The sequence below is a fragment of the Callorhinus ursinus genome, unplaced genomic scaffold (assembly GCF_003265705.2).
Source record: "Callorhinus ursinus isolate GAN/ISIS: 27379988/994484 unplaced genomic scaffold, GSC_fseal_2.0 scaffold1, whole genome shotgun sequence".
NCBI lineage: Eukaryota > Metazoa > Chordata > Mammalia > Carnivora > Otariidae > Callorhinus > Callorhinus ursinus.
Genome location: NW_027397063.1, coordinates 119,771,955 through 119,799,806, shown reverse-complemented (window position 1 = coordinate 119,799,806; position 27,852 = coordinate 119,771,955). Strand labels below are relative to the sequence as shown.

General features: G+C 39.6%; 1 protein-coding gene and 1 long non-coding RNA gene across 6 annotated transcripts in view; one reads left to right on the top strand and one right to left on the bottom strand.

Moving 5' to 3' along the window:
- Positions 1-27,852, bottom strand: part of CPNE4 (copine 4) — a 516,611-nt gene that overhangs the window by 302,527 nt on the left and 186,232 nt on the right. The window lies entirely within an intron of this gene.
- The window catches only part of LOC112831800 (uncharacterized), a 37,466-nt gene continuing 32,449 nt past the window's right edge, over positions 22,836-27,852 (top strand). The window contains exon 1 of the long non-coding RNA XR_003210239.2: positions 22,836-23,056. This is a non-coding gene — a long non-coding RNA (uncharacterized lncRNA). The remainder of the gene's footprint in view (positions 23,057-27,852) is intronic.

Genomic DNA, 27,852 nt, shown 5'->3' with positions numbered 1-27,852 from the left:
GATATTTACAGGCTTTGTATTTTTGCTTTGTGTCAAAACTTTAGCTGCACTTAATTGAGGACTGAGTCTTTCTCCATGATTTTTTAAAAAGACTTTATTTATTTATTTGACAGAGAGAGAGCGAGAGAGCACAAACAGGTGGAACAACAGAGGGATAGGGAGAAGCAGGCCCCCATTGAGCAGGGAGCCCAACCCTGGGATCATGACCTGAGCCAAAGGCAAACGCTTAACCGATTGAGCCACCCAGGTGCCCCTTTCTCCATGACTTTTACTGAAATGGGATAAACCTTTTCAGTTTGCATCCTTGATCCTATTCTCAGTTCTGGAAGGTTAAGTGAAATTAAATTAAACACTTGAAGTTTGATAGCATAGAGGTCAATAGCACAGAGATTAAAATCAGACTGCCTAAATTCTAATTTTTACAAGCTATGCAATTTTGGGCAAGGTGCTTAACCTTTCTGTGTCTATTTCCTATATGTAAAATGGGGGGAGAAAGGTATAGTTAATTCATGGAGTTATTATGAGTTAATACATGTAAATCATTCAGAAGTGCTTGGCACTTAGTAAGTATATATTCTTTAAGAATATCTAGTAATAATTAGTAATTACTAATTAGTAATTAGTAATAATATCTAATAATTTTCAGGATCCAAAAGACATTCATTTAGCACAGATGCTCTGGAATGAGCTGATGATGTCTTCTTGATGGAATAAATTACAGAAATCACTATCTCCCCACCATGTCCAGCTACCTGCATTCTTCTTTAACCCTTCACTTACTGTGTTTTATTGTCAGAACTCTATCTTTAAAAACACTTTGCATCACCCCAGTTACCCCGGGCACAGCCTGCTTCCTCTTACCCTCATCGCTTGTTGACAGGGAAAAACTGTGTCAGGATATATGTAGTAAGAGAGGTACTAAGGGCTTGGACTTATGCAGAAGGTAGATGAAAGTAGTGAATCAGCTGAGAATTTACTAGGAACATTTATAGAAGGCATGGCAAGGATAGAATAAGTTGACTGCTTCATGAACTCATATCCACACAGTAAAAATATGTTCCGTTTTCTGCCTGGTTCAGACCCTACTAGGGAAGTGAGAAAGTATTTCCTTACTTCTTTCACACTGGTGAATGGCTTCAGATGGCAGGCTGCCTCCTAAGATTCTCAATTCAGCTCCATGAGATTTAAAGTGTATGGAAACTCGTCTAGAGTTGAGTCTTTCTCAATGTTTGGAGGAGTTGTGGATTTTCTTCTCCTCTGCTTTTGGTGATATTGCAGCATGGAGTTACTACTAGCTAAATGTCACTTTTATATCAGTTGATTTGCTTTGTTTTTAGCCTTCTTTTGCAAACAACTTGATTCTAGCCTTTGGGATCCACCTTGTCTCTGCACCGAATTCCCAGATTTTGACGATTTATGTTCACATCTTCCCTACACCAATTTCCATGCTGTGTACCAAATACCTCAAACTTAGTGGTGTAAAGCCACCATTTAACATGCTCATGGATTCCATGAGCTCCTCACAGCATGATAGCTGAGTTTCAAAAGCAAATGTCCTCCCAGCCCAAACCAGGCAGAAGCTCTATTCCCATCTATGATCTAGCCTCAGAAGTCACATAGCATCACATTCACTATGGTCACAAGTCACAGCATGGGAAGAGGGATGTCGAAGTCCTATTACAGAAAGAGCATGAGGGATGGTCAATTACTGAGGCCATCTTTGGAAAATACAATCTGCTACACTCCCCATGCCCCCAGACTCTAACTAACTTGGGCTAGTGTTCTCTCTCAGGCATAGTATCTCATCACTGGCTCCTCACAGGCTGTGTCCCTGCCATTCTTCTTCCAGATGCTGGTATCTTACAGCTTTCATCTCATTTTCCTCCATGGCTATGTCCTGGACCCAGCTGTCCACCTGCGCCTGCTTTTGCTCATCACCAGTGTTTCTACTCACTGTCAGTTTTATCTGATAAAAGTTTTTTATATGTGCCCTTTGCTTTTCTGCCTCTTCTCCAGTAAAGCACATTCCATTCATTTCATCATTAGTCATAACTAGTATTCCTATTTCCAAAAGCTAATGTTCTTAATGATTTATTTTCCTGCATCTCTGGGCATATATGATTAAGTATAACTGAATGCATTGCTGACCCTGTCTATTCAGAGAATAAATCTGGTTCTTTTCTGGCTTGAGGCAAAACTGGAAAGAGAATCATGAATCAGTAGAGGTTGAATTCAAGGCTACTGCTAATCAGGTGTTAAAACATCAAAATAATAGGGTTTCACTCACATCCCACACACTGAGGTTTGTCCAGATGGGCACAATGAACATTAAGAGCCAGCTCAGAAGCATGAAGATTACCAACCACTTTAGAAACCCAACTGTTAAAAAAAAAAAAAACCCACTATTTCAAGACAGTACTAAAAAATTCAAATGGAGAGAGAAAACAGATATTACCTGCAACAGATGGACTACTGTCAGATAAAAGAGAGAAAATGATGACCATGGATTTAAAAAAATAATTTAATTGATTATTAAAGACTACCTGGAATACCAACTATAATAAAGAAGAAAATTAAAACATCCCATTTGCTCATAACACACAGATAACCAGTATGTACATTTTAGTGAGGCTTTTTTTTTCTGGTAACTTTGTGCATATAACAACATATTTTTCATAATTTTTTAAAAAGATTTTATTTATTTATTTGGCAGAGAGAGACACAGCGAGAGAGGAACACAAGCAGGCAGAGTGGGAGAGGGAGAAGCAGGCCTCCCATGGAGCAGGGAGCCCGATGCGGGGCTCGATCCCAGGACCCTGGGATCACAACCTGAGCCGAAGGCAGATGCTTAACGACTGAGCCACCCAGGCGCCCCTATTTTTCATAATTTTAACAGAAATGGGATATTACCCCTCCATTTAAATATCCTTTTTAAACAGCATTATTTCATGACCTATATCATTAAATATTGTTTGAAAATCTCATTTTTAATGGCTGAACACTCGTGAATTGTATGAACATAATTTATGTAATCATTTTCCTATTGTACATGTAGGCTGTTTTCATATTTTCACTATTATAATAACATTGTGAGAAGCACCTTTCTCTATACATAAAGTTTACATATTCATTAGATTCTATTCCCACCAGCAATCATAATGGGTTTAGAGCATCCCTCCCCCGCACCCTCAACAATCCTGGATATTATCATTTTTAAAAACCTAAGTAATTATGATAATTAGAAAATTGTATCTTATTTTAATCCACACTTATTTGATTATTAATGGAGTATTTTAAAATGATTGTTAGCCATTTAAGAGTCTGTTTTAGGAACTATCTGTCCATAGTCTGTGCCCATGTATCTATTGGGGTGTGATAATATTTGTCAGAGTTCTTAACTGCAAGGAAAGAAAGAAAGAGAGAGAGTGAGGAGGGAGTGAGGGAGGAAAGAAAGAAAAAGAGAGAGTGACAGAGGGAGAGAACTATGTTTATAGGATTTGAGGTCCTTCCCAGGAGTCTGTAGGAAGGCTTGAATACCAACCTCAAGGCTAAGCAGCCAGGAAACAGGACTAATGCCTCCCTTTTTAACTGATTCTGGTGAAGAAACTACTGCCCTTATGACAACAGCCACCAAAAAGAAAGAACTCCTGTCCCTTGTGTCTCGTTTCACTAGCTTTGGAGTCAAGATTCAGCAGCAACATCGCCAATTTACAGAACCTGAGACTTTATGGGTGTAGGAAGTTATTGTACACAAACTTATAAGATGGAGATTTCCCAAATATAGGAATAGGTGTGGCAGCTGAACCAACTGTGAAGCCCCTACTATGCTTGGTAATGTGGGCCTCTTTATCTCCTGGCTCTTGGCCTGACCCAAGCCCATGCAGCCAGTGGGCCAGCCTACGTGAATCAGCAATAACCCAGATTTGCACAGCTGAGAGCATACTTTCATGCAGTTGACACAGTCATTTGGTCTTGCCATTTATTTTATCTAATGGGGTAGGAGAGCCACTGGAAATAAAAACATACTGCATAGTCAGTCCACCACCCAGTTTTCTTGCTCTCTCCTTCCCTCAGTTCCCTCTAGCATGCAGAAGCCTTTCTGCTATTGTGCCAATGGCTTTTCAGGCTTCTATCACCTTAAATGAAGTTTTTCACAACTCTGATATTAATTTAATTGACATTTCCTGGGCACCTACCATGCATAGGTCCACTCAAGCTACTCCAAGGGTTTCAAAATCTAGGTTATTGCTGAACATGTTGCATTTATGCTACGTAGGTGGTCCAAATGCTTCCAACTAGAAAACTCAAAATTGAGTGCTTCTGTTCTCCCCTCCTGATCCACTCTACTTTTCACTGTCCTGCCCTCTGCTCCAAAGGCTGACCTTGCCCCGTGGCTTCTGGCTGGGTTTGGCTGAGTGGAGCAGAGCAGGAGACTGGAAGAAGAGAGATGGAAGGCTGGTGTTTATTCTCCCAGCTCCTTCCTGTATTTCTGCTCTCCACATAGCTCTGTCCCTGGTGCTAGCGAGCACTCTCTTCTTTTGCCCCCACAAGACCCCAGAGTGACATTGGTGCCTCACTGCCCCTGCGCACAGGACGGTTTCCATCTTTGTGAATGGTCCTCAAGTTGCCCAACTTGATATGCCATCTCTTTCCTGCCATGACCCTCAGACACATCAACTGATAATACAAGAGTATTATGATGCTAAAGAAATAATAATTTTGTTCATTAAAAAATCTTATCATTATGTCTGCAATTTACTTTGGAGTACATTTTTTAAAAAGATGAATTGATGGATAGAAATGTGATAAAGCAAATACAGTAGAATGTTAATGGTAGAATTTTGGGGGTGGGTATATAAAATCTCTCTAACATTTCTGAATGTTTGAAAAATTTCACGAGAAAATGCTGGGGAAAGTCTATCACCACAAATATGGAGGAGACTTAAGAAACTACAAAGGAATATGACAAGCTTGATGAAATGGACTATTGGTGAAAAAGTAGGATACAACAAAAGCGACACAAGAAAAAGCAGACAGTTGAAACTGTCTAATAATCATTAAAGAAATTGGAAAAGTTCTCAAAGTATTGCCCCCTGAAGCATGTTAAGTTGTTATAGTCTTACAGGTAAGTTCTTTAAGGAATTGAAGGAATTAATAAACCTATACTATAAATACTATATAATCAGAATTTCTGTCTGCATTTTTCATTGTTTCTTTAAGAAGTATCCCCCAAAGTGAAATGACTAGTTCAAAGTGTACGAAAATGTTTGAATCTTGGTTCTCTTGACTAGTTTATAGTAGGAATAAATAGCAGTGTATTATCACTTTGCACATCTTACCACTGTCCTGCAGCCAATCCGATATGTGTATCTTATGTATCCTCTGGGTTTGCAGGCAGCACCAATGCCTCTCTTCTCAATGTGCTCTTGCAAAGCAAATCACACATTTTTGACATTTGTTGTGATATCACTAATTTGAGAGGAAAGTAAACACTAAATTAGGGTAACTCGTGAAGAATTAGACTGTAGATAGCAGTGTGACCCTGCAAAGCAGAACTGCTTTGAAGACCTGCTTCCTAAAATAAACAGGTTCTGAGAGACAGACAGACACAAACACACACATACACACACACACACACACACACACACGCATACTGCAAACTTGGCTCTAGATTTTTCTATTCTTCTTTAATATTTTTGATTTTATAGGCTGGGTAAGCAGCATCTTCCAATTCTTCCAGGTCTCCTCACTCTAGGGAGGCTTCATAATAGCTATACATAATTTTACTCAATCACTGAATTCTCAGATTTTAATCCCACATGAGTTTCCCAAAATAAAAGTGGGACCAGGGAAAGTATGTTCTGGAAATAAGCAACACAATAAGAGGGAATGTTCTACAGCTTTCATATAATAGCAGAACCAATCAGGCCATGCCATGATGAAGAGCAGCAACAGTCCAGAGGGGATTGGGAACCTCCAGCACTTAGAGAGAACACACCTGTACTAAATGTCATGTATTACCAAAGTCGATGATAACAGCTAGTGAGAGTGGCTCCCTGGCACTGTCACCACTGCCATTTTCCAGGATATAAACAGGAGGCCAAAGTTCTGGTAAACAATCAAAGGAGCTAGGCCATACTTAGTGTCTCTGGGGATGATGTGCATGAACACTGGAACCCATGTGCCTCTCCTCTGCAATGGCTGAGGACCACTGAGAAAGCCCAGTGATACCACAGGAGTTAGCCTACGGAGCACAGATGACAGCAAAGAACAGACATGCTGGTATCTCCATCAGCCTGGAGAGAAATATTCACTAAGCCATTATTAAAGGAGCAAGCAAAGCAAAGCAAAATAGAAATGGAGGGCCTAGAAGGAGGGAATGGAGAAGGGAAATGCATGCTGTTACACAGTCTTAAAATGCAAGTATAAATTTTTGGGACACTATCAAATAAAGAAAGTGAAAGCACATCAACTTTGGAGTTAAGTCTATATTAGAATCCCAGTGCTATCACTTACTAGCCATGTCACACTGATTAAGTTACTTGTAAGTAAGCCCTTCTGAGCCTCTGACTTCCCATCTCTAACTGAAATAACACCACCAAAATCACAGGCTTTCCTGTAAAAATTATTTTGAATAATATATTAAATACCAATACAAAGCACATGAAAGATGCTCAAGTGCCTGATACCTGCTGTTACTCAGATTTCAGCTCAGGTCTCCATGCCCATAGAGTTAAAGGGCTCCAACTTCATACACTATGGAACTCTAAAGACCCCTCCATATTTTTTAAATTCTCAGGAATGTGTATGTGCATGTGTGTTGGGGTGAATGGGCAAGGAGGAGATTTAACTCAATAGATCAAATTACAAAAATGTAGTTTCTTTTATTTTCTATTAAGTCATCTCATCTTTTTCTCAATTTTTGAAGAAAACATGCATGTGCCAATTAAAAGTGACATTCCTCACATTAAAATATACTTTCTAGTTATTTCCACCTCTTCGGGTAAATACTCTGTCAATTGTCAAATTCCCCCATCATGTGTGTTTTTCTCTTTTCTTAAAGGATCTCTCCACCTCTCCATCTTTCTACAAGAAGTCTGGGAGCAGGAGGAAGGGATGTCTGGTCTTCTGTCATCCTTCCCTATAGTCCCTGATGAACTCAAGGCTGAGCACAGGTCACCTCACCCAGGATTTAGGCAGTGGGCTTCTGTCCTCAGTGCAACACTGCTCCACAGCTGGGGTCACCTCAACCTGTGGTTGAGGCCTGGGTTCTCCTTGCTGACTCTGCCATCAGCTTTTGCAGGCTCAGCTGATCTTCTGAGCTCTGACTATGACTCCAGTTGAATAGCAGCTTGGCCAGTCCTTCTTGAAGCCCTTGGCCACAGGGTCATTTTGGCCAGAGATTGCCAGAGAATAACCTTCATATATCTACATATTTGCACTGAACACAGAGGTAAAATGTGGTTCTTTCCTCATTATCCACAGGCTCTGGGAACAGTGGGGTGGGTGTTAGTGGGAAAATAATATCAAGTTCTGCGTTCTACATTCTACGATGCCATTTCAATCCTACTGTGGTCACCACATGTTGCCATGAGGCAGCTCTGCCATGTCTCTTCCCAGTTTCAAACAGGAAGTCCTCTCTGCTTTTGGCTTCTTCCTCAGCCTATCTAGGGTTTCTTCTCAGTTCCTTCAAGCTAAAGCCAATGGAATGGAGAAACTGGATTCCTAGTGAGGCAGAGCCCTTACTTCAGACCCATCTCCTCAACTATCTCTTTCCTCACTCTGCTGAAGACTTCCCTGTCCACTTCTTGCCAGATGGTTCCTTCCCTATATTCATAGTCTGAATTTTCTCTACACCAGAGTTTGGAATAACATTCTATGATCAGAGCCAGATAGGCTTGAGTCCTGATATATAAAGGGGAGCTTCTGCAATTTAAGAAATCCTTTTAATCTTCAAGACAATAAATAGTTGCACACTAACTCTCTCTGATTGTTTTAATAATCCCAGCACTTCTTGAGGCAAAGTTTTCCTCTAGTTGAACACGGGTGTCACAAGCAAATGCTAACAGGGAAAATATATTAACATATCCTAAAACATTCGCATCATTAACAGCATCTCCTTGGTTGTCTCTTATCCCAATTTCCAATTCCAACAGATCAGGTCAGGTCTTGAATCATGTTGCCTTGCTGAGCCTGCTATCTCCATTATTTCCCACCTAGACTCAGATCTGAAACTCAGATAGTCCTGGGATTTACACACACATGCAGAAGGAGAAACAGACACCACCACAAGTCTTTACGATATACAGAACAAACTTTACTGAAGGGTAGGGGGGATACAGATGAGGGATTTATACTTCTGGAAAGCAAACTACCAAAGTTGAGCATTAGGCAATTTTGTTCTTAAAATTCCATTGGCCTGCCTACCACTGGTGATTCTTCACAGGCAGCTTCCCACTCCTTAGCCCAAACCATATCCTTCCTAATCTCCTTTTCTCCCCCTCTTTACCCCTCCTTTCCATCCTGACTATTCTGAGTTCTGAGGCAGCTCTTCTCCAGCTCCAATGTATATGTGAATCATCTGGGGATCTTGCTACAATGTGGATTCTAATCCAACAGGTCTAGGGTGGGCCCAAGCTCCCAGGTGTTGCCCATGCTGCTGGTCCCAGGATGATACTTTGAGAAGGCTCTTGGGAATTCCATATTTTTCTTTTATGCAGATCAGTTCTGCTCTTCCAGGCTCCTATTGCCAAGCTACATTTCCAAACCCACCTTTTGGCCTTTCCAAAGCCATTGTTCTGCTTAACAAGTGGAAAGTGTATTTTGTACAATCTACTTCCTTGGAAGGCAGCTTCATTTAAAAAAGTAAAGTGTTTTTGGTTTTTTTGCATCCAGATCAGCAGCCCTCAGTTATCTGTGTATCCCTAACAGAAAGCAGGTATTACCAGTGGCCAGTCTTGTTTTCTGACTTCTACCCCACCCATTCCCCTACTCTTCCTTTCTCCCTACTTCATCTCATCCCAGAATACGGCTCATTTAAGAAAGCATCTGTTTTAAGCTGACTTCCTTCAAGCCTGCACCATATAAGCAAAAATGACAAATACAGAGGCAAAGACTTCTTGCTGTTAAAAATAAGAAAGGAAAGGAGAAAAAATACCAAGCCAATGAGTTGGAGTTTGCCAGGGAGGCTGCTAAATTTGTTCTGCTATGAATTCAAACTGGGACACTGGGAACTTCATATCGTAACTACTTTATTAGGTGATTAGTTATTAAAAATGCCTCAAAGAAAAAAAAAGTACCGAAGAAGATTTGCACCCAAACCCTATTTTGGCTCATCTGAACACAGAAGCACTTGAGAGATGTAAAATTCTTTAATCACTCCAAATTGCCCAAGCGCAATCCAGGCCAAGAGCATCAATTGCTTCTAAAATAAGATGCAGGTGTTCTGAAAATTCTAAAGCAGCCTGCTCATTTTAAATTACTCTTAACTCCATGTGCCCATAGGGGAGGGAGGACTGAAGAAGGCATTTTCCATCACAGCCTTACTAGTGAAATGACAGTGCTGATTCCAAAAAAGAGAAAAAACATAAAAACAAAAACAGAGATACAATCCATCTCCTCTTTCTGTTTTAGCCACCTAATCGAGGTTGGAGGAGCAGATATACATCCTCAGGGGAATTCTCACTAAACTCCTAGTCGTAGATTGCATCGCTGGTCACAATTTCTTACCCTTCCTGACTCCATGCCCTTTGCCGGTAGTTTTTCTTCGCCCTAAGGGTACAGAGTATATTTCTCTACACTTTGACTCTGGGTTGTCCATGTTACTTTCCTTGACAAGAGAACAAAGGCAGAAGGGACAGTGTGTTAACTCTGAGCTCAGGCCTTAAGAGGCCTTCTGTGATGCTTCTTGCTTTTTGGGACTTTCACCATTATCATGATAGAATGTTCCTGGATAACCCTCTGGTCCAAGGAAGAGGATAAGAAATTCAAGGAACAGAGTTGCCCCAACCAAAAAGAACATGAAGGAGCCCAGCCTAAACCATCTGGCCCTCAGCCAACCCACGGACCCCTGAGCTAAATAAAGTCATATTTCTGGTGCCACTGAGTTTCTATGGTTATTTGTCCCACACCATCATTGTAGCAATAGCAAACTGATATAGTACTAACACAGGGCATTGAGAGCTGAGAGTAGGTACTCTGTCCTTGGCCTGTTGCTATAAATAGATCTTTCAAGGTACAAATGCAATATTCCATTGTGTATAAAATTTGGAGTATTCTGACTGGTATCTCCTTAATATTTGGAGTATCTGTTTGGTTGATACACTCTGCACAATCCATCACTTCTGTTTTTTTCTGAATTTTAAAATACTTTTTAACTTTTTGGCTAAGATCCAGGACTCCTCTCATCTGTTTAATATTACTAAATCTTAGGATAGTGACTACTTTTAAGAAAATATTTTCTGAAGGTTCTTGATATAGGACATCAGAAAAAGTATACCTTCCCCCATGGGGACTGTGTCTATAGTAACTGAAGACATTCTGCTGTTTGTCCTGGGAGAATATTCATTGGATCAGAAAGCAAGCAACACTGAATTTGAATTATAACTTGCTAGCTATGTGGCCTTGGACAAGGTACTTAATCTCTCTGAGCCACAATTATTTGATCTATAAAGTGAAACCTAATAGGGGAATTAAATTAGGGAAGGATTAGAGAATACCCAGCATGATACCTGACATATATCAAAACAGATACTCAACAGATATTCATTTTTCCCCCACTTTGACTCCACTTCTAATCTTACGCAAGGAGCTACTATGGCTATGTGGAAGAACAGTCATTTTTGTGTTAAACTAAGACTGTTCAATAAGGATTTCCAGAAATCTTAATATGTGCCAAGTGCAGCACTTCACCAGGGACACAACATGAGTGAGACATGGTCGCTGGCTTCAGTGAACTGAAGTGTAGTGGAGGACACATTGGGGTGGGCACTATTTTAAGTGCTTCACATACATTATCTTTTTTTTTAATTTTTTATTGTTATGTTAATCACCATACATTACATCATTAGTTTTGGATGTAGTGTTCCATGATTCATTGTTTGTGCATAACACCCAGTGCTCTACGCAGAATGTGCCCTCCCCAATACCCATCACCAGGCTAACCCATCCCCCCACCCTCCGCCCCTCTAGAACCCTCAGTTTGTTTTTCAGAGTCCGTCGTCTCTCATGGTTCATCTCCCCCTCCGACGTACTCCCCTTCATTCTTCCCCTCCTGCTATCTTCTTCTTTTTCTTTTTTCTTAATATATGTTGCATTATTTGTTTCAGAAGTACAGATCTGTGATTCAACAGTCTTGCACAATTCACAGCCCTCACCATAGCACATACCCTACCCAATGTCTATCACCCAGCCACCCCATCCCTCCCACCCCCCACCACTCCAGCAACACTCAGTTTGTTTCCTAAGATTAAGAATTCCTCATATCAGTGAGGTCATATGATACATGTCTTTCTCTGATTGACTTATTTCACTCAGCATAACCCCCGCCAGTTCCAACCACGTCGTTGCAAATGGCAAGCTCTCATTCCTTTTGATGGCTGCATAATATTCCATTGTGTATATATACCACTTCTTCTTTATCCATTCATCTGTCGATGGACATCTTGGCTCTTTCCATAGTTTGGCTATTGTGGAAATTGCCACTATAAACATTGGGGTGCACGTACCCCTTTGGATCCCTACATTTGTTTCTTTGTGGTAGATACCCAGTAGTGCAATTGCTGGGTCGTATGGTAGCTCTATTTTCAACTGTTTGAGGAACCTCCATACTGTTTTCCAGAGGGGTTGCTCCAGCTTGCATTCCTACCAAGAGTGTAGGAGGTTTCCCCTTTCTCCGCATCCCCGCCAACATCCGTCGTTTCCTGACTTGTTAATTTTAGCCATTCTGACTGGTGTGAGGTGGTATCTCACTGAGGTTTTGATTTGGATTTCCCTGATGCCGAGAGATGTTGAGCACTTTTTCATGTGTCTGTTGGCCATTTGGATGTCTTCTTTGGAAAAATGTCTGTTCATGTCTTCTGCCCATTTCTTGATTGGATTATTTGTTCTTTGGGGTGTTGAGTTTGATAAGTTCTTTAAAGATTTTGGATACTAGCCCTTTATCTGATATGTCATTTGCAAATATTTTCTCCCATTCTGTCGGTTGTCTTTTGGTTTTGTGGACTGTTTCTTTTGCTGTGCAAAAGCTTTTTATCTTGATGAAATCCCAATAGTTCATTTTTGCCCTTGCTTCCCCTACCTTTGGCAATGTTTCTACGAAGAAGTTGCTGTGGCTGAGGTCGAAGAGGTTGCTACCTCTGTTCTCCTTTAGGATTTTGATGGACTCCTGTCTCACATCCAGGTCTTTCAACCATTTGGAGTCTATTTTTGTGTGTGGTGTAAGGAAATGGTCCAGTTTCATTCTTCTGCATGTGCCTGTCCAATTTTCCCAACACCATTTGTTGAAGAGACTGTCTTTTTTCCATTGGACATTCTTGCCTGCTTTGTCAAAGATGAGTTCACCATAGAGTTGAGGGTCCATTTCTGGGCTCTCTATTCTGTTCCATTGATCTATGTGTCTGTTTTTGTGCCAGTACCATACTGTCTTGATGATGACAGCTTTGTAATAGAGCTGGAAGTCCGGAATTGTGATGCCGCCAGCTTTGCTTTTCTTTTTCAAGATTCCTCTGGCTATTCAAGGTCTCTTCTGGTTCCATACAAATTTTCGGATTATTTGTTCCACTTCTTAGAATAAAGTGGATGGTATTTTGATGGGGATTGCATTGAATGTGTAAATTGCTCTAGGTAGCATTGACATCTTCACAATGTTTGTTCTTCCAATCCATGAGCATGGAACGTTTTTCCATTTCTTTGTGTCTTCCTCAATTTCTTTCATGAGTATTTTATAGTTTTCTGAGTACAGATCCTTTGCCTCTTTGGTTAGATTTATTCCTAGGTATCTTATGGTTTTGGGTGCAATTGTAAATGGGATCGACTCCTTGATTTGTCTCTCTTCTGTCTTGTTGTTGGTGTATAGGAATGCCACTGATTTCTGTGCATTGATTTTATATCCTGCCACTTGACTGAATTCCTGTATGAGTTCTAGCAGTTTTGGGGTGGAGTCTTTTGGGTTTTCCACATACAGTATCATATCATCTGCAAAGAGTGAGAGTTTGAATTCCTCCTTGCCGATTTGGATGCCTTTGATTTCTTTTTGTTGTCTGATTGCTGTGGCTAGGACTTCTAATACTATGTTGAATAGCAGTGGTGATAGTGGACATCCCTGCCGCGTTCCTGACCTTAGGGGAAAAGCTCTCAGCTTTTCCCCATTGAGAATGATATTCCCTGTAGGATTTTCACAGATGGCTTTTATGATATTGAGGTAGGTACCCTCTATCCCTATACTCTGAAGAGTTTTGATCAAGAAAGGATGCTGTACTTTGTCAAATGCTTTCTCTGCATCTATTGAGAGGATCATATGATTCTTGTTCTTTCTTTTGTTAATGTATTGTATCACGTTGATTGATTTGCGGATGTTGAACCAGCCTTGCAGCCCAGGGATAAATCCCACTTGGTCATGGTGAATAATCCTTTTAATGTACTGTTGGATCCTATAGGCAAGTATTTTGGTGAGAATTTTTGCATCCATGTTCATCAAGGATATTGGTCTGTAATTCTCCTTTTTGATGGGATCTTTGTCTGGTTTTGGGATCAAGGTAAGGGTGACCTCATAAAATGAGTTTGGAAGTTTTCCTTCCATTTCTATTTTTTTGGAACAGTTTCAGGAGAATAGGTATTAATTCTTCTTAAAATGTCTGATAGAATTCCCCTGGGAAGCCATCTGGCCCAGGGCTTTTGTTTGTTGGGAGATTTTTGATGACTGCTTCAATTTCCTTAGTGGTTATAGGTCTGTTCAGGTTTTCTATTTCTTCCTGGTTCAGTTTTGGTAGTTGATACATCTCTAGGAATGCACCCATTTCTTCCAGGTTATCTAATTTGCTGGCATAGAGTTGCTCATAATATGTTCTTATAATTGTTTGTATTTCTTTGGTGTTGGTTGTGATCTCTCCTCTTTCATTCATGATTTTGTTGATTTGGGTCATTTCTCTTTTCTTTTTGATAAGTCTGGCCAGGGGTTTATCAATCTTGTTAATTCTTTCAAGAACTAGCTCCTAGTTTCGTTGATCTGTTCTACTGTTCTTTTGGTTTCTATTTCATTGATTTCTGCTCTGACCTTTATTATTTCTCTTCTCCTGCTGGGTTTAAGCTTTATTTGCTGTTCTTTCTTTTTTTTTTTTTAAAGATTTTATATATTTATTTGAGAGAGAGAGAATGAGAGATAGAGAGCACGAGAGGGAAGAGGGTCAGAGGGAGAAGCAGACTCCCCGCTGAGCAGGGAGCCTGATGTGGGACTTGATCCCGGAACTCCAGGATCATGACCTGAGCCGAAGGCAGTCGCTCAACCAACTGAGCCACCCAGGCGCCCATTTGCTGTTCTTTCTCCAGCTCCTGTATGTGTAGGGTTAGGTTGTGTATTTGAGATCTTTCTTGTTTCTTGAGAAAGGCTCATATTGCTATATACTTTCCTCTCAGGACTGCCTTTGTTGTATCCCAAAGATGTTGAACAGTTGTGTTTTCATTTTCATTGGTTCCCATGAATTTTTTTAATTCTTCTTTAATTTCCTGGTTGACCCACTCATTCTTTAGTAGGATGCTCTTTAGCCTCCATGTATTTGAGTTCTTTCCGACTTTCCTCTTGTGATTGAGTTCTAGTTTCAAAGCATTGTGGTCTGAAAATATGCAGGGAATCATCCCAATCTTTGGGTACCAGTTGAGACCTGATTTGTGACCTAGGATGTGATCTATTTTGGAGAATGTTCCATGGGCACTAGAGAAGAATGTGTATTCTGTTGCTTTGGGATGGAATGTTCTGAATATGTCTGTGAAGTCCATTTGGTCCAGTGTGTCATTTAAAGTCTTTATTTCCTTGTTGATCTTTTGCTTAGATGATCTGTCCATTTCAGTCAGGGAGGTGTTAAAGTCCCCCACTATTATTGTATTGTTGTCAATGTGTTTCTTCGCTTTTGTTATTAATTGCCTTATATAATTGGCTGCTCCCATGTTAGGGGCATACATATTTACAATTGTTAGATCTTCTTGTTGGATAGACCCTTTAAGTAGGATATAGTGTCCTTCTTCATCTCTTATTACAGTCTTTCAATGATAGCCGAGCTGGATATAGTATTCTTGGCTGCATATTTTTCTCATTTAGTGCTCTGAAGGTATCATGCCAGTCCTTTCTGGTCTGCCAGGTCTCTGTGCATAGGTCTGTTGCCAATCTAATATTTCTACCATTGTAGGTTACAGATCTCTTCTCCTGAGCTGCTTTCAGGATTTTCTCTTTGTCTCTGAGACTCGTAAGTTTTACTATTAGATGTTGGGGTGTTGACCTATTTTTATTGATTTTGAGAGGGGTTCTCTGTGCCTCCTGGATTTTGATGCCTGTTTCCTTCCTCACATTAGGAAAGTTCTCTGCTATTATTTGCTCCAATATACCTTCTGCCCCCTCTCTCTTTCTTCTTCTTCTGGGATCCCAATTATTCTAATGTTGTTTTGTCTTATCATATCGCTTATCTCTCGAATTCTGCCCTCGTGATCCTGCAGTTGTTTCTCTCTTTTTTTCTCAGCCTCTTTATTTTCCATCATTTGGTCTTCTATATATCTAATTCTCTCTTCTGCCTCATTTATCCTAGCAGTTAGTGCCCCATTTTTGATTGCACCTCATAATAGCCTTTTTGATTTTGACTTGGTTAAATTTTAGTTCTTTTATTTCTCCTGAAATGGTGTCTCTAATAACTTCCACGCTTTTTTCAAGCCCAGCTAGTATCTTTAAAGTCATGATTCTGAACTCTACGTCTGACATCGTACTAATGTCCGTATTAAGTAGGTCCCTGGCTGACGGTACTACCTCTTGTTCTTTTTGCTGAGGTGATTTTTTCGTCTTGTCATTTTGTCCAGAGGAGAATAGATGAATGAGAGAACAAAATGCTAACAGGTTAACAACGTCCGCAGCAAATATACTTTGTACAAATCAGAAAAGACCTGAAACCAGGGGTAAAGAAAGGGAAAGAAAGAAAAAGGAAAGAAAAAAAAACAAAAAGAAAAAGATAAAAACAAAAACAGAAGAATACGAAAAAAACAGAATATGATCAAATATGATCAGGCTAGTGCATAGATCAGTGCCACACACTAGATTTTGGGCGTATTTTGGTCTGTTAGAAAAAAGTGCCTCCTAAAATTTTAAAGGAAGAAAGACTTATCTATGTACAAAATAAGAGTTGATACAATGAAGGGATGGAAGATGACTGTAAAGATGAAAATTATAAAAGATTTTATAAAAGGAATTGATAAGATAAGAAGTTGTTTGAAAAAAGAAAGGAGATTAAAAAAAAAAGGGAGAGAATGTGATCAGGCAGGAGACTAGAATAAAGGCATACACTAGTGATTTAGTTTATATTTTGATCTGTTAGAAGAAACTGTATCTCAAAATTTTAAAGAGAGAACAACTTATATATATATGCCAAAAATAAGGGTAACTACTATGAAGGGATAAAATATGACTCTAAAAATGAAAAATAAAAAATGTTTTCTTAAAAAAGGGATTGATAAGATGTTGGTTGAAAAAGGGAAAAAGAAAAATTTTAAAAAAAGTTAAAAAAATTAACTTTGAAAAACTAATGAATCATGGTAAAAAAGCCATGAATTCTATGTGTAGTATTCCCCTAGCGCTGGAGTTCTCCCGTTCTCCTTGATCAGTAAACTTGGTCTTGGCTTGCTGGTTGTTTGTGCTGATCTTCTGGGGGAGGGGCCTGTTGCCGTGGTTCCCAAATGTCTTTGCCGGAGGCGGAATTGCCCCACCCTTGTCAGTCCAGGCTAAGCAAGCTGCTCGGGTTTGCTCTCGGGAGCTTTTGTTCCCTGCAAGCTCTGGGTACAGCTTTGGAGGACCAGGGTGAAAATGGCGGCCTCCCAATCTCCACCCGGAGGAGCTGAGAACTCAGGGCCCCGCTCCTCAGTGCGCCCCCAGAGAAAAGCAGTCACTCCCGTCTCCCTGGTATCCGGCCGCACTCCGTGCTCACCCGGCCTGTGACCGAGCGTTTCTATCTCTGGCACCCGACCCTGTGTGGAGTCTCCAAACCCAGCAGATCCCTGTGGTGCGCTCCGGCGCCGCTCCTCCCCAGGGAGGAAAGGGGGTCTCCCCGGATCTGCCGCTTGTTGGTTCCCTGCTGGAGGAGCAGTGGCCCGACTGGGCCGCGGATCACAGTTTATGGCAACCCCGAGCTGAGAGCCCGCGCCTTGGCTCCGTCTCTGCAGCCAGCTTCCCCGCTCTGATACCTGGGAGCTCTGCTGCACTCAGGCACCCCCGGTCTTTCTGTGACCCCGAGGGTCCTGAGACCACACTGTCCCGCGAGGGTTCCACCCCCAGCTTAGCCACTGGAGCAACGTCTTTCAGCGGAACCAAGTTCTAAAAGTTCCGATTTTGTGCTCCGCGGCTCTATCACTTGCCAGAAGCGGCGGAGGCCCCCTCCCCCACCGTCTATCCTCCCAACTATCGCCTGGGATTCACTTCTCCGCACGTCCTATCTTCCAGTAAGTGGTCGCTTCTCTGTTCAGAGAGTTGTTGCTACTCTTTTCTTCTATCTCCTGTTGAGTTCGTAGGTGTTCAGAATGGTTTGATCCCTATTCAGCTGAATTCCTGAGACCAGACAAAATCCAGGTCTCCTACTCCTCTGCCATCTTGCTCCAAAAAGGTCACATACATTATCTTAATTAACCCTCATAACAATCCTATGAAAGCTTATCCTCATTTTGCAGAGTAGTTAACAAGCCCCAAAAATCACATGGCTAGGAAGTAGCAAAAAAGTTATTCCAACTTGGATAGTCTGGTTGCAGGGCCCATGCTTTTAACCACTCTGCTGTAACATTATCTATTAAAATTAAATATGTACATGTTGCATGATACAGCAATTCTACTTCCTGTCACTTTTCCTTGTACCTGTGTACAAGTCAACCTGTATAAGACCCTTCATTGCAGAACCATTCATAATATTGATAAACCGACACAACATAACAAGGAAATAAGTTGAAAGTTGTACATTACATGATGCCATTTATATTAACATTTTAGACTTCTTTAGGTATACGTACCTATGTAAATACATAAGAATAGTCACCAAATGGGTAACCTCTTGGGAAGTGACCAAGAAAGAAGGTGCTTGGTTCAGAAGTATTTAAGCACTGACTATAATGTTGAAAGTTTTAAAAATGAGACTGTATTTGTATATTACTCATTCAATTAAAAATAAATATTTTTAATCCCTCCTTAACAAAAAACTCAATGAGAAACTGCAAAGGGTTAAACTTGAAGAATATCCTATGAGCTTAGCACCAGCTGTGCAATAGTGGCAGAGGAAATATATCTGAAGCTAAAAAAGGAGAACTAGAACATCATAAAACATAGATAGGACCATTATTCTTCAAATGAATCATACATACAGAATGGCTCCAAGGTACTGAGGGAGTAACATATCAGTAAATAAGAATCTGAGTATACTTCAAATATCTTTTTTGTTTGTTTGTTTACAATTTTGTCAATTATAGCTCAGTAAAGCTGAAAAAAAAGTAAGGGTTTGACTTCCATTCTCACATTAATAGAAACTGGGTATAAAAAACCTTGTAGAGTCATTTCATTGAAGTTGGTAATGGAAGAGAGGGAGAATAGGCATTCCTTTTACTCAAAACTTTTAATATAAGCCCCAAACAAACAGCATGGAATAGTCATTATTAGAGGAAAGCAGAGCCCTCCAGTGGAGGAAAAAGCCTACTTGGCCTCAGAAGACCTGGTTTCGATTCCTGGCCTCCCCTCACTGGGCTGCACGCTAGACACATAGAATTTTAAACCTAGAAGAGTTCTTAGAGACCACAGAGGTTTCTTACTTTATAGATGAGGAAATGGAGACAGAGGCAAAAGTGGGTTGCTCAAGATCTCCTGGTGGCAGGAGAGCCCAGACTAGCATCCCTGATCACTACAGTCTCATGGAGGAACCTCCATTCATGAGTGAGAATGGAGCCATCGGGATGCTGGTCCACACCATGGATAGCTGTAATGGCAGACCACTATATAAGGCACTCTAATCTATGCAGAGAAGATTTTAAGCTCAAGCGTCTTATTAAGCAAAGCCTACTCTTGAAAGAGACACAGGAGAACCAAAGCACATACATTTGTTCATTCATGAATTCTTATATTCTTAAAATAAAATACTTTCTGTGTATTTATTGGACACCATGAGTATGATACAGTGATGGGCTCTTTCAGAGATTAGAAATAAATTGCCTTCTCAAGAATTAAATCCAGTGAGTAGAATATTCTAATTTCAAATGTCTCCAAGCTACAATTATAGAAACAACTACAAAAAAATATTTTAAGGTGAAACTGAATTATGTCCGCCTCAGTGAAATCTAAATTTCTCTAAGTATAATTTCTGTTAACTTAATATTGAAGAACACAGGTTTTCCCAACTGACTTCTCTACTTACACACATTGTTATGGGGAGGAAAGGAAGTTGCCACATTTGCAATAATACTTCATTTCCATTTCAAGATGGACTAAGATTTCATACCTAGCAGAGTAGCTCCCTCACTGTGATCTACTGAAAGTCACCCCTCCACACAAGGGTTTGTAAACATGTAAACATAAAAATAAAGCAACACAACATGGAATAAAACAGGAAAAAAAAAAGAATTAAATCCAGTGAGAGTATGTGGCTGTGTCTCCCCTGAAATATTAGCAATATATAAGCAATGTATAAATAGCAAAAATATAAGAAGGATAATATATCATAACCACATGGGGTTAATTTCAGAAATAATACAAGGTTGGTTTAACATTTGAAAGTGAATCAATATGATTTACAACAATTTAACATAATAAAGGAAGAAAAAGAGATCATCATCACATGAGGTACAGAAAAAGTACTTGACAAAATTCAAAAACCTATTCATGTTGAAACCTCTCAGGATACTGGAAACAGAAGGGAGCTTCCTGAGTGCGAAAAAGGACATCTATGACAGGCCTAGAGCTAACATATTTAATGGTGAAGCACTGAACACTTTAACCCAACATCAGGAACAGCACAAAGATTTCCATCTTACTACATCTATTTAAGAGTGTACTGAAGTTCTAGACAGTGCAAGAGGGAGAAAAAAAAAGAGTGGAAAGGAGAATTATCATTACTCATGGACAATATCTCATGTATAAGGTGAGAAAGTCCTGTGGAATTAATAAAATTAATAAATGAATTAGCAAAGTCATAGGATACAATGTCAATATATAAAAATCAATTGTATTTCTGAATAGTAATAAAATTAGAAAGTTGTCATTAAAAACAGTATAAAAATAAAATACTTAGAAATAAATATAGCAAAACATGTATAGTTAAACAGTAAAAACCATACAAAATTGTTGAAATTAAAAAAAATTTAAGAGAGATTATAAGTTGTTCATTTTCCCCAAATTGATACAGATTCAAAGCAATACCCATCAAAATACTAGTAGAATTCCTAAAAAATTGCCAAATTGATCATAAATTTTTGTCAAAATGCACGTGATTTAGAATAATCAAAACAATCTTGAAAAATAAAAATGTTTGAGGACTCACGTCTGAACTCAAGATATACTATGAAGATATAGAAACAAGAAAATATACTGTTGTAAGGATAAACAAGTAGATAAATGGAACAGAAAAGAGTCTAGAAATAAGCCTATACAAACATTTTTAATTGCTTTTCAACAAAGGCACCAAAGCAATCTAATATGGAACAAAAAAGGTTAAAGTTTTTAACAAGTGGCACTGAAACAGCTAGATATCTGTATAAAAAATAATTTCAAATCTTACCTCATTGAATAAACAAAAATTCATTTGATATGGATTATAGGCTGAAATATAAAATGTGACCTCTTAAAGCTTCTAGAAGAAAACAGGGGAGTATTTCTGTGACTTTGGAAAAGGCAAATATTTCTTAGATAAGATACAAAATGCAATCTTCTTTTTTTTTAACATATAATGTATTATTTGTTTCAGAGGTACAGGGACGATGTTTCTTTTATTCTCTCTTTCTTTCCTTTCCTCCCTATCTTCCTCTCCCTCTCTCTCTCTTTCTCTTTCTTTTTTCTTCTACTTCTTTTGAATTTTTGAGCTGGAAGAGCTTTATTTGAAGAACACAATTCCACTCAAACCAAAAATTTAAATTCTGTATGCTCAAAGTGCGACAAACACATCCAAATGCTTGTCTATCAGACTTTTCTCCTTGGGCCTGGACAAGCCCACAAAAGCTGTCCTTTTGATCAGCAACCCAATGAAAAGGCAGGATTAGGAGAAACTAGCTTTTGTTTCATGTCAGTGCATTTCTTATTAGCCTCTTTCTGGGTTTTAGTTTCCAATATTCAAGAGGATCTCAGTAGGCCTGATCTCAATTGATCCATTTCACAGTTTTTGAATTTTTCTTCTCTGGTCCCCAAGATACACACCTCTCTATTGATTAACAAGGTCTCATGATTTCCTAGTTAGACAAAGATTGGCCTATGTGACAGCTAGGACACTTGGTTCTGCATCTAGTTCTTTACCACCACAGCGGTACTAGGCTTGTGTGCCCACTGAGTTTGGATCCAATGAGCTGATATAAAAAGGACAAACACCTAAGACTGTCCATCTGCCATTTCTAGGCACAAGTAATATTTTTGGCTCTTGACTTGCCAATAACTGCAGCATCTTTCACAGCACTCTGATTATAAAGTTGACTCTGCCTTTGTTTCAGGAAGGTGCTATAGGTGTTTGAAAAGGATGTCTTCCCTCCTGCAGCTCTTCTTTCTTTTCCAAGACTTGGGTTGGTTTCAAAATCATCATTTTCATTGTCCAGCTAACACTCAGTTGCACAATTAGATAAATAATGAATTCCTGAATTTCTGTTTTGATCTGAATAGGCATTTATTCTCCCAATTGTGGCTTGTGAGGGTGTGTGTGTGTGTGTGTGTGTGAGAGAGAGAGAGAGAGAGAGAGAGAATATTGCAACCATTTAATTTTGAAGAATTTGTTTGGGCCTCTTTTGATAGGGTCTCCACTTTCAGACTCTGCTTAGTTAAATCTATCATCATGTATCTAGCAATATTTGTCATCATTATCCCTGCAGCCAAGCCTGATCTTTTCTAATAAACAGATATTGAGTTCATATAAAATAAAATTTATTATACATTTCTTCCTGCCCTTGGTCTCATATATCTGCTTTTCCCTGCATCCTCCTCTGACTGAAACTAGAAATATATTTGAGATTCAAGCCAATAGGTGATTTGTTTAAACTAGTCCCAATTTGCCAAGGTATTATGCTTTCCTCCAACACAGGCCAGGAACTTTTGATAACATAATCTGTTGCAGATAAAAGGAAAATGACCAACGATGTGGTTCTATCTATAAAGTCTGTTCAATTCAGCAAACATCTCTGGGGGCAGCCAGTATATGCAGCATCTCAGCAAGACATAAACATTTCCATTTACATCTCTGTATAATTGTTTTTCATAATGATCATATGCTCATTCCATCCAAGTTAAGATGTTTTATAGAAGACAAAGTATTCCAAAATGCTGATGTGAATGAGCCAGGAAGTCACAGGCATTATACATTCTAAATATTCTATAGATTTCTTCTAACTCTAACGTTCTAGGGTGGTACAGCATATGATCACTCTAGGCAACAGCAAGATGGGACATTCACATGCAGTTTCTACACTAAGATATTGGAAGGAGGAGGGGGAACCCCCACATGCGAATGAGAAACGTAAGAGGTAGAAGGAAAAATCAACTGAGAAATGATGGAACTTTGGAGAAGATGACCACAAAAGGACTTTCCAGGCATTATCTTTCATGGCTGATAACAACTGTTAATATTCATCAAATACTTATATCTGCCAGGTACTGTTATAAAGTTTTGTATATCTTAAAACCTTTCATCTTCCCCTAAGGTAGATGTTATTGTGCCCATTTTACAGATGAGCAAAATAAAGTACAGAAAATTTAATGTCACAGTGAATATAAGGCAAAGTTGGGGTTTGAACTCAGTCAGGTTCCAGAGCCCATGCTCTTCTCCATGATGGTACATGATTTCCTTCACTCAGAGGAATAAGAGGGTAGGGCTTTGGTCAATATTTCTCTTTACAAGACATGGTAGCTTCCCCTGACTTAGATCATGTGTATATTCTACCTGGAAGTATATGTCAAATCTTTGCCTGAAAGGATTACACAAGGAGAGAAACAAAGATCATAATTTCATTCATTTGTTCCTTCCCCTACTCTTTAGATAAGATCTTACTGAGAGATACTTTGTCCTAATGCCAGTGCCAGATTCTAGGGTTTCAAAGCTGTGTTCAGCAACTTACCCTTTTGGCCAATGGGTACTTTATTTTTTGGTAGCAAAACTGATTGTAATTTCTTTCTCTACTCTGAAAATCTTATGTAGAACTCTGAAACACAAATTAGGTAAAAGTGAAGAGGGGGTCTTCTAGTAGCGGCTCACTCACTCACTGTTTGACAAGAACGCTTCCTTGTTCGTAGAATTCCCAAACAAGGCAGTGGAGCCCTGGAGTTGGTAAATGTCGGACTGGACAGTGGGATGCAGTGAATAGAACAATGAAGGAGGAACTAGAAAACTGAATTAGCTTGATATGGGAACATTTCCATCGCCCTGGGCCTTACTTTCTTCATTTTACAGAAAAGAGGTGTGGGTGACTAGAAATTCTCTAATGCCTTAGATATGATATTCCTCCGTTGTATGGAATCAGTGCTGGTTGCCTTCAGGAAGGAATGTTCTTTTGGGTCCCTACTTTCTGGGGAAGTGTCAATGAAAGAAATCTTCTGTGGAATGGCAGAGGGAAACCCCGTTATAGCCCTTACTCACTGCCTCTCCATCTCTCAAACTCTCTGCTTCTCAGTTACACTCCTAGACTAATTATGTTGTAGAATCCACTGAGGAATTCAATACAACCCTAATTTCTCCTAACAACACAGCAATTTCAAGCAGGTGCTAGGTGGTTAAAAAAAAGAAAGGAGCACAGAAACTCACACCAGATGTAGCCCATATAAATACTACCACACAGGTGTTGGGAGGGGAATAAGTTTTCCAAATTATGCAAATAAGTCTCTTTTCTTGACAACTCAACTTTTTAGAACAGCCATACGCATTTCTTCAGGGATTTTTATTAATTTTAAAATATCAGTTTGTCATGTGTGTGAGTTAGTTCCTGCAATTATATCTTCAAACTTTTCTTAAATTCTGAAGGCCAAGAGAATTAAAGATTTGGCCATGATTTGTTCTCCCAAAACATAAAGAGTGAAAAAAGATGACTGAATTGCATCACAAAGATAATGTAAAACCACCCCTTCAACGCCAGCTTCATACTCTCCGCCCACTCAATCCTATCACCACACCCATTAATGAAAATAGCATTTGAGTCCGGTTTCTCCTTCTTTATGATGTTCCCTTCTTTGATGGACTCTAATGAGTTACGGCTCAAAAAACAAGCAGCCCCGGGGTAAGAGATAAGAGAACAGAGAAGCACCGATTATCGACACAGAGCCTTGGACTTTCAAGGTTGGCTATTTGACAAAGAGGCAGTGTTAATATTTACTGAAAACACAAAGGGAGATGCTTTTCTTTACTTGTCATCTGTGGAGAATCTTTTACACATTGGCATCCTAGGGTAATATTATGGACTTCGAAAAGTTTAATCAAAGGGGTTTTAAACACTTTCTCCTTTGCATACCATCACATCAGTGAAGCATTTGAAAATAATCACTGCCAAAGTGTTCACAAACCTATAGCAACTAAAACATGGTGAGTTCCCAAACCATCACATAAAGGTTACATAATTCTAACAGCAAATGGAACAAAGTACATCTAGGAATTGTGGCTGTAAAACAAGATCCATTACATAAACCACTACAACCCATCTTTATAATATTGCCACTTGTCATCAGTCAGCCCTCCACAAAGGGATGCAAACATTTTGAGCTTGAGCAAACCCAATGGCAACCATGGCAGCAAATTAGAATCACTTAGAAAACTTTAAAAGAATTTTTTGAGGATGGGGACCAGGTATTGTCATTTGTTTTTAGAAGTTCTAGGTGATGCTAATGTGCAGCTAAGGTTGAGAACCATTGTTTAAAGAAGCTGGTGGTGCTGTGGCTATGATATTATCAAAGATCAAAAATATTAACCACTTTCTGCTTTTAAAGGATATGTTTACACCAACCAAATGATCATAGCATCAGATTTGATGAATGAGACTCATGCTAAGGGTAACCATACGTCCAATTTGTCCAAGATCATCTTGCTTAATGCCTGTTGTTTCAGTGTAATTATTAACAGCACTCCTTTTCATTTTCACAAATGTGTGATTTAGATGATAATTTATATATCAAGCTATCTATGAAACACCCCAAGAAAACTGGTCACAAACCTGAACTTGGCTCCTGATTTTGCTTCCCCCTCATCTGCTGGCATCCCAGTGGTCCTCAAGATGTTCTTCTCTACCCAATACCCAAAATTGGAAACCACCTGCAGTTGACCTCTTTTTGGCTACTTTTGCAACTCAAGCCAGTCTTTCCTTTTGACCCTCTTCCATACTATCTTCCCCCAAATTTAGCATCTATCTCAGTGATTTTCAACCTCTATCAGAGTGGTTCTTAAGCTACGTATTAGAAACTCCTGGGGGAGGGGTTAAATATTCAATCATTCAGGCCAATAAAAGTGGAATCTCTGGGGGTAAAACTCAGGCATCAGTATTTTTTTAAAGATGATTTAGGTGTATAGTCAAATTTGAGAACCAATACTGTTCACATGATTCCAAAAAGCAGCTAGTGTTGCCAACCACTGAACCCTGTCCAATCTAGATTACACTCCATGAATCTGCTGATGTCCAAACCTTACATCAAAAGACAAAATTTGTGTCAGATGCTAATGGGAAAAGATGCACAGAGAAGCACTGACGCTGCCTAAAGAAATTGTAATGATTCTGATCCAGTAGAACCTAGTCCAGAAACTAATTAAAATAGAAAACATCAATGCAAATCCATCCACAGAATGACCCATCATCCACTAGTCTACCCTTCCTCACTCAGCACTTATTTCCTCATTCCTTTCCTTTTTCTCAAGCAGAACACCTTCTCCTGGGTTCCATCTTTCTCTCATGTACATAGAATTATGACATATCCAACATCATCATTTAGACAAGCGAAGGCACTTGGGTCTTTAAAGTCAGCCCTTCTGTGTCTATACAGCTATGTTAGCATATCACATAACAAAGCATGATACCAAATGCCTCAGAAGTTAAGTTTGGGAAATAAAGATGGTCATAATAAAGACCCACTCCACCAGACTTTGTAGTTTCTGAGGCTACAGACTTAAAAAAGTAAAAGTTACAGTGATAACTTTTTAGGAACAGTTTAGATATTAACTGAGGATTACAGAATCCAAATAGAAAAGGACCAAGATTCGAAGATATGAAGAATCAAAAACTAATTGAGCTCATTTTAATTATGGCTATAAAACAAAGAAATGGCAGGATCTGAAATGGGAAACAGTTGAAACAAAGTCTGCATATTCCCCAGCATTTCCTGTCCCAGGGCTGGATGATACATTAAGAGAATTAAGACATCTGAAAATTATATTTACTTCACTTTATTGAAGGCTTGAGAGTCTGCACACATTTTTGGGGGGGGTTCCTTTTTTTTTTAATTTTGAGTTCAGTTAATTAACAATATAGTGTATTATTAGTTTTAGAGTTCAGTGATTCATCAGTTGCATACAACACCCGTGCTCATCCCATCACGTGCCCTCCTTCATGCCCACCACCCAGTCACCCCATCTCCCCCCACCTCCCCTCCAGCAAGCCTGTTTCTTTCCTATGCTTAAGAAGTCTCTTATGGTTTGTCTCCCTCTCTGGTTTCATCTTGTTTTATTCCTCCCAGGTTTTTGGGTTTTTTTTAACTAACCAGAATCATGTTGTATGTATTGTTCATGTGCTTTTTGGAGATGTTCTCAGCCTAGCACACTCCTTTTATCCATTCTGTATTCCACAGAAATAGATGTTTGGGTTGCTTCATTCTGCTGTTATAATTATTCCCACTTTTGTGCACAAACTTGGGCACAGGGGCTGAAATTTGAGGGGAACAGTGTCAATTTGAGCCCTTGGCAATCTGAGGTGAAGGCGTGTTGACTTGGCATTTAGCAGGTGGCAGGCCATGCACGCTGACTCAGGCAGGAGGGCAGCTGGACCATGAATTTGGGACTCACAGGCCGATGGCATCGTGTGTGACAGGGACATGGCTGGTTTTGCTTTTAATTTTTGTTTTTCTGGGAAACTTGATCTCTCCCTCTATTCTAAACGAAAGTCTTGCTGGATAGAGTATTCTTGGCTGTAGGTTTTTTCCTTTTAGCAGTTGGAATCTATCATGACACTTTCTTCTGGCCTGCAGAGTTTCTGCTGAAAAACCCACTGAGAGCCGTATGGGGTTTCCTTTGTATGTACCTGCTTTCCTTTCTCTTGCTGCTTTTAAAATTCTCTCTTTCTCACTACTTTTGGCCGTCTTATTTACTTTGTGTCTTGGTGCAGACCCCTTTGGGTTGGTTTTGTTGGGGGCTCTCTGTGCCTCCTGGATCTGGATTTCTCTTTCCTTCCCCAGATTCAGGAAGTTTTCAGCTATTATTTCTT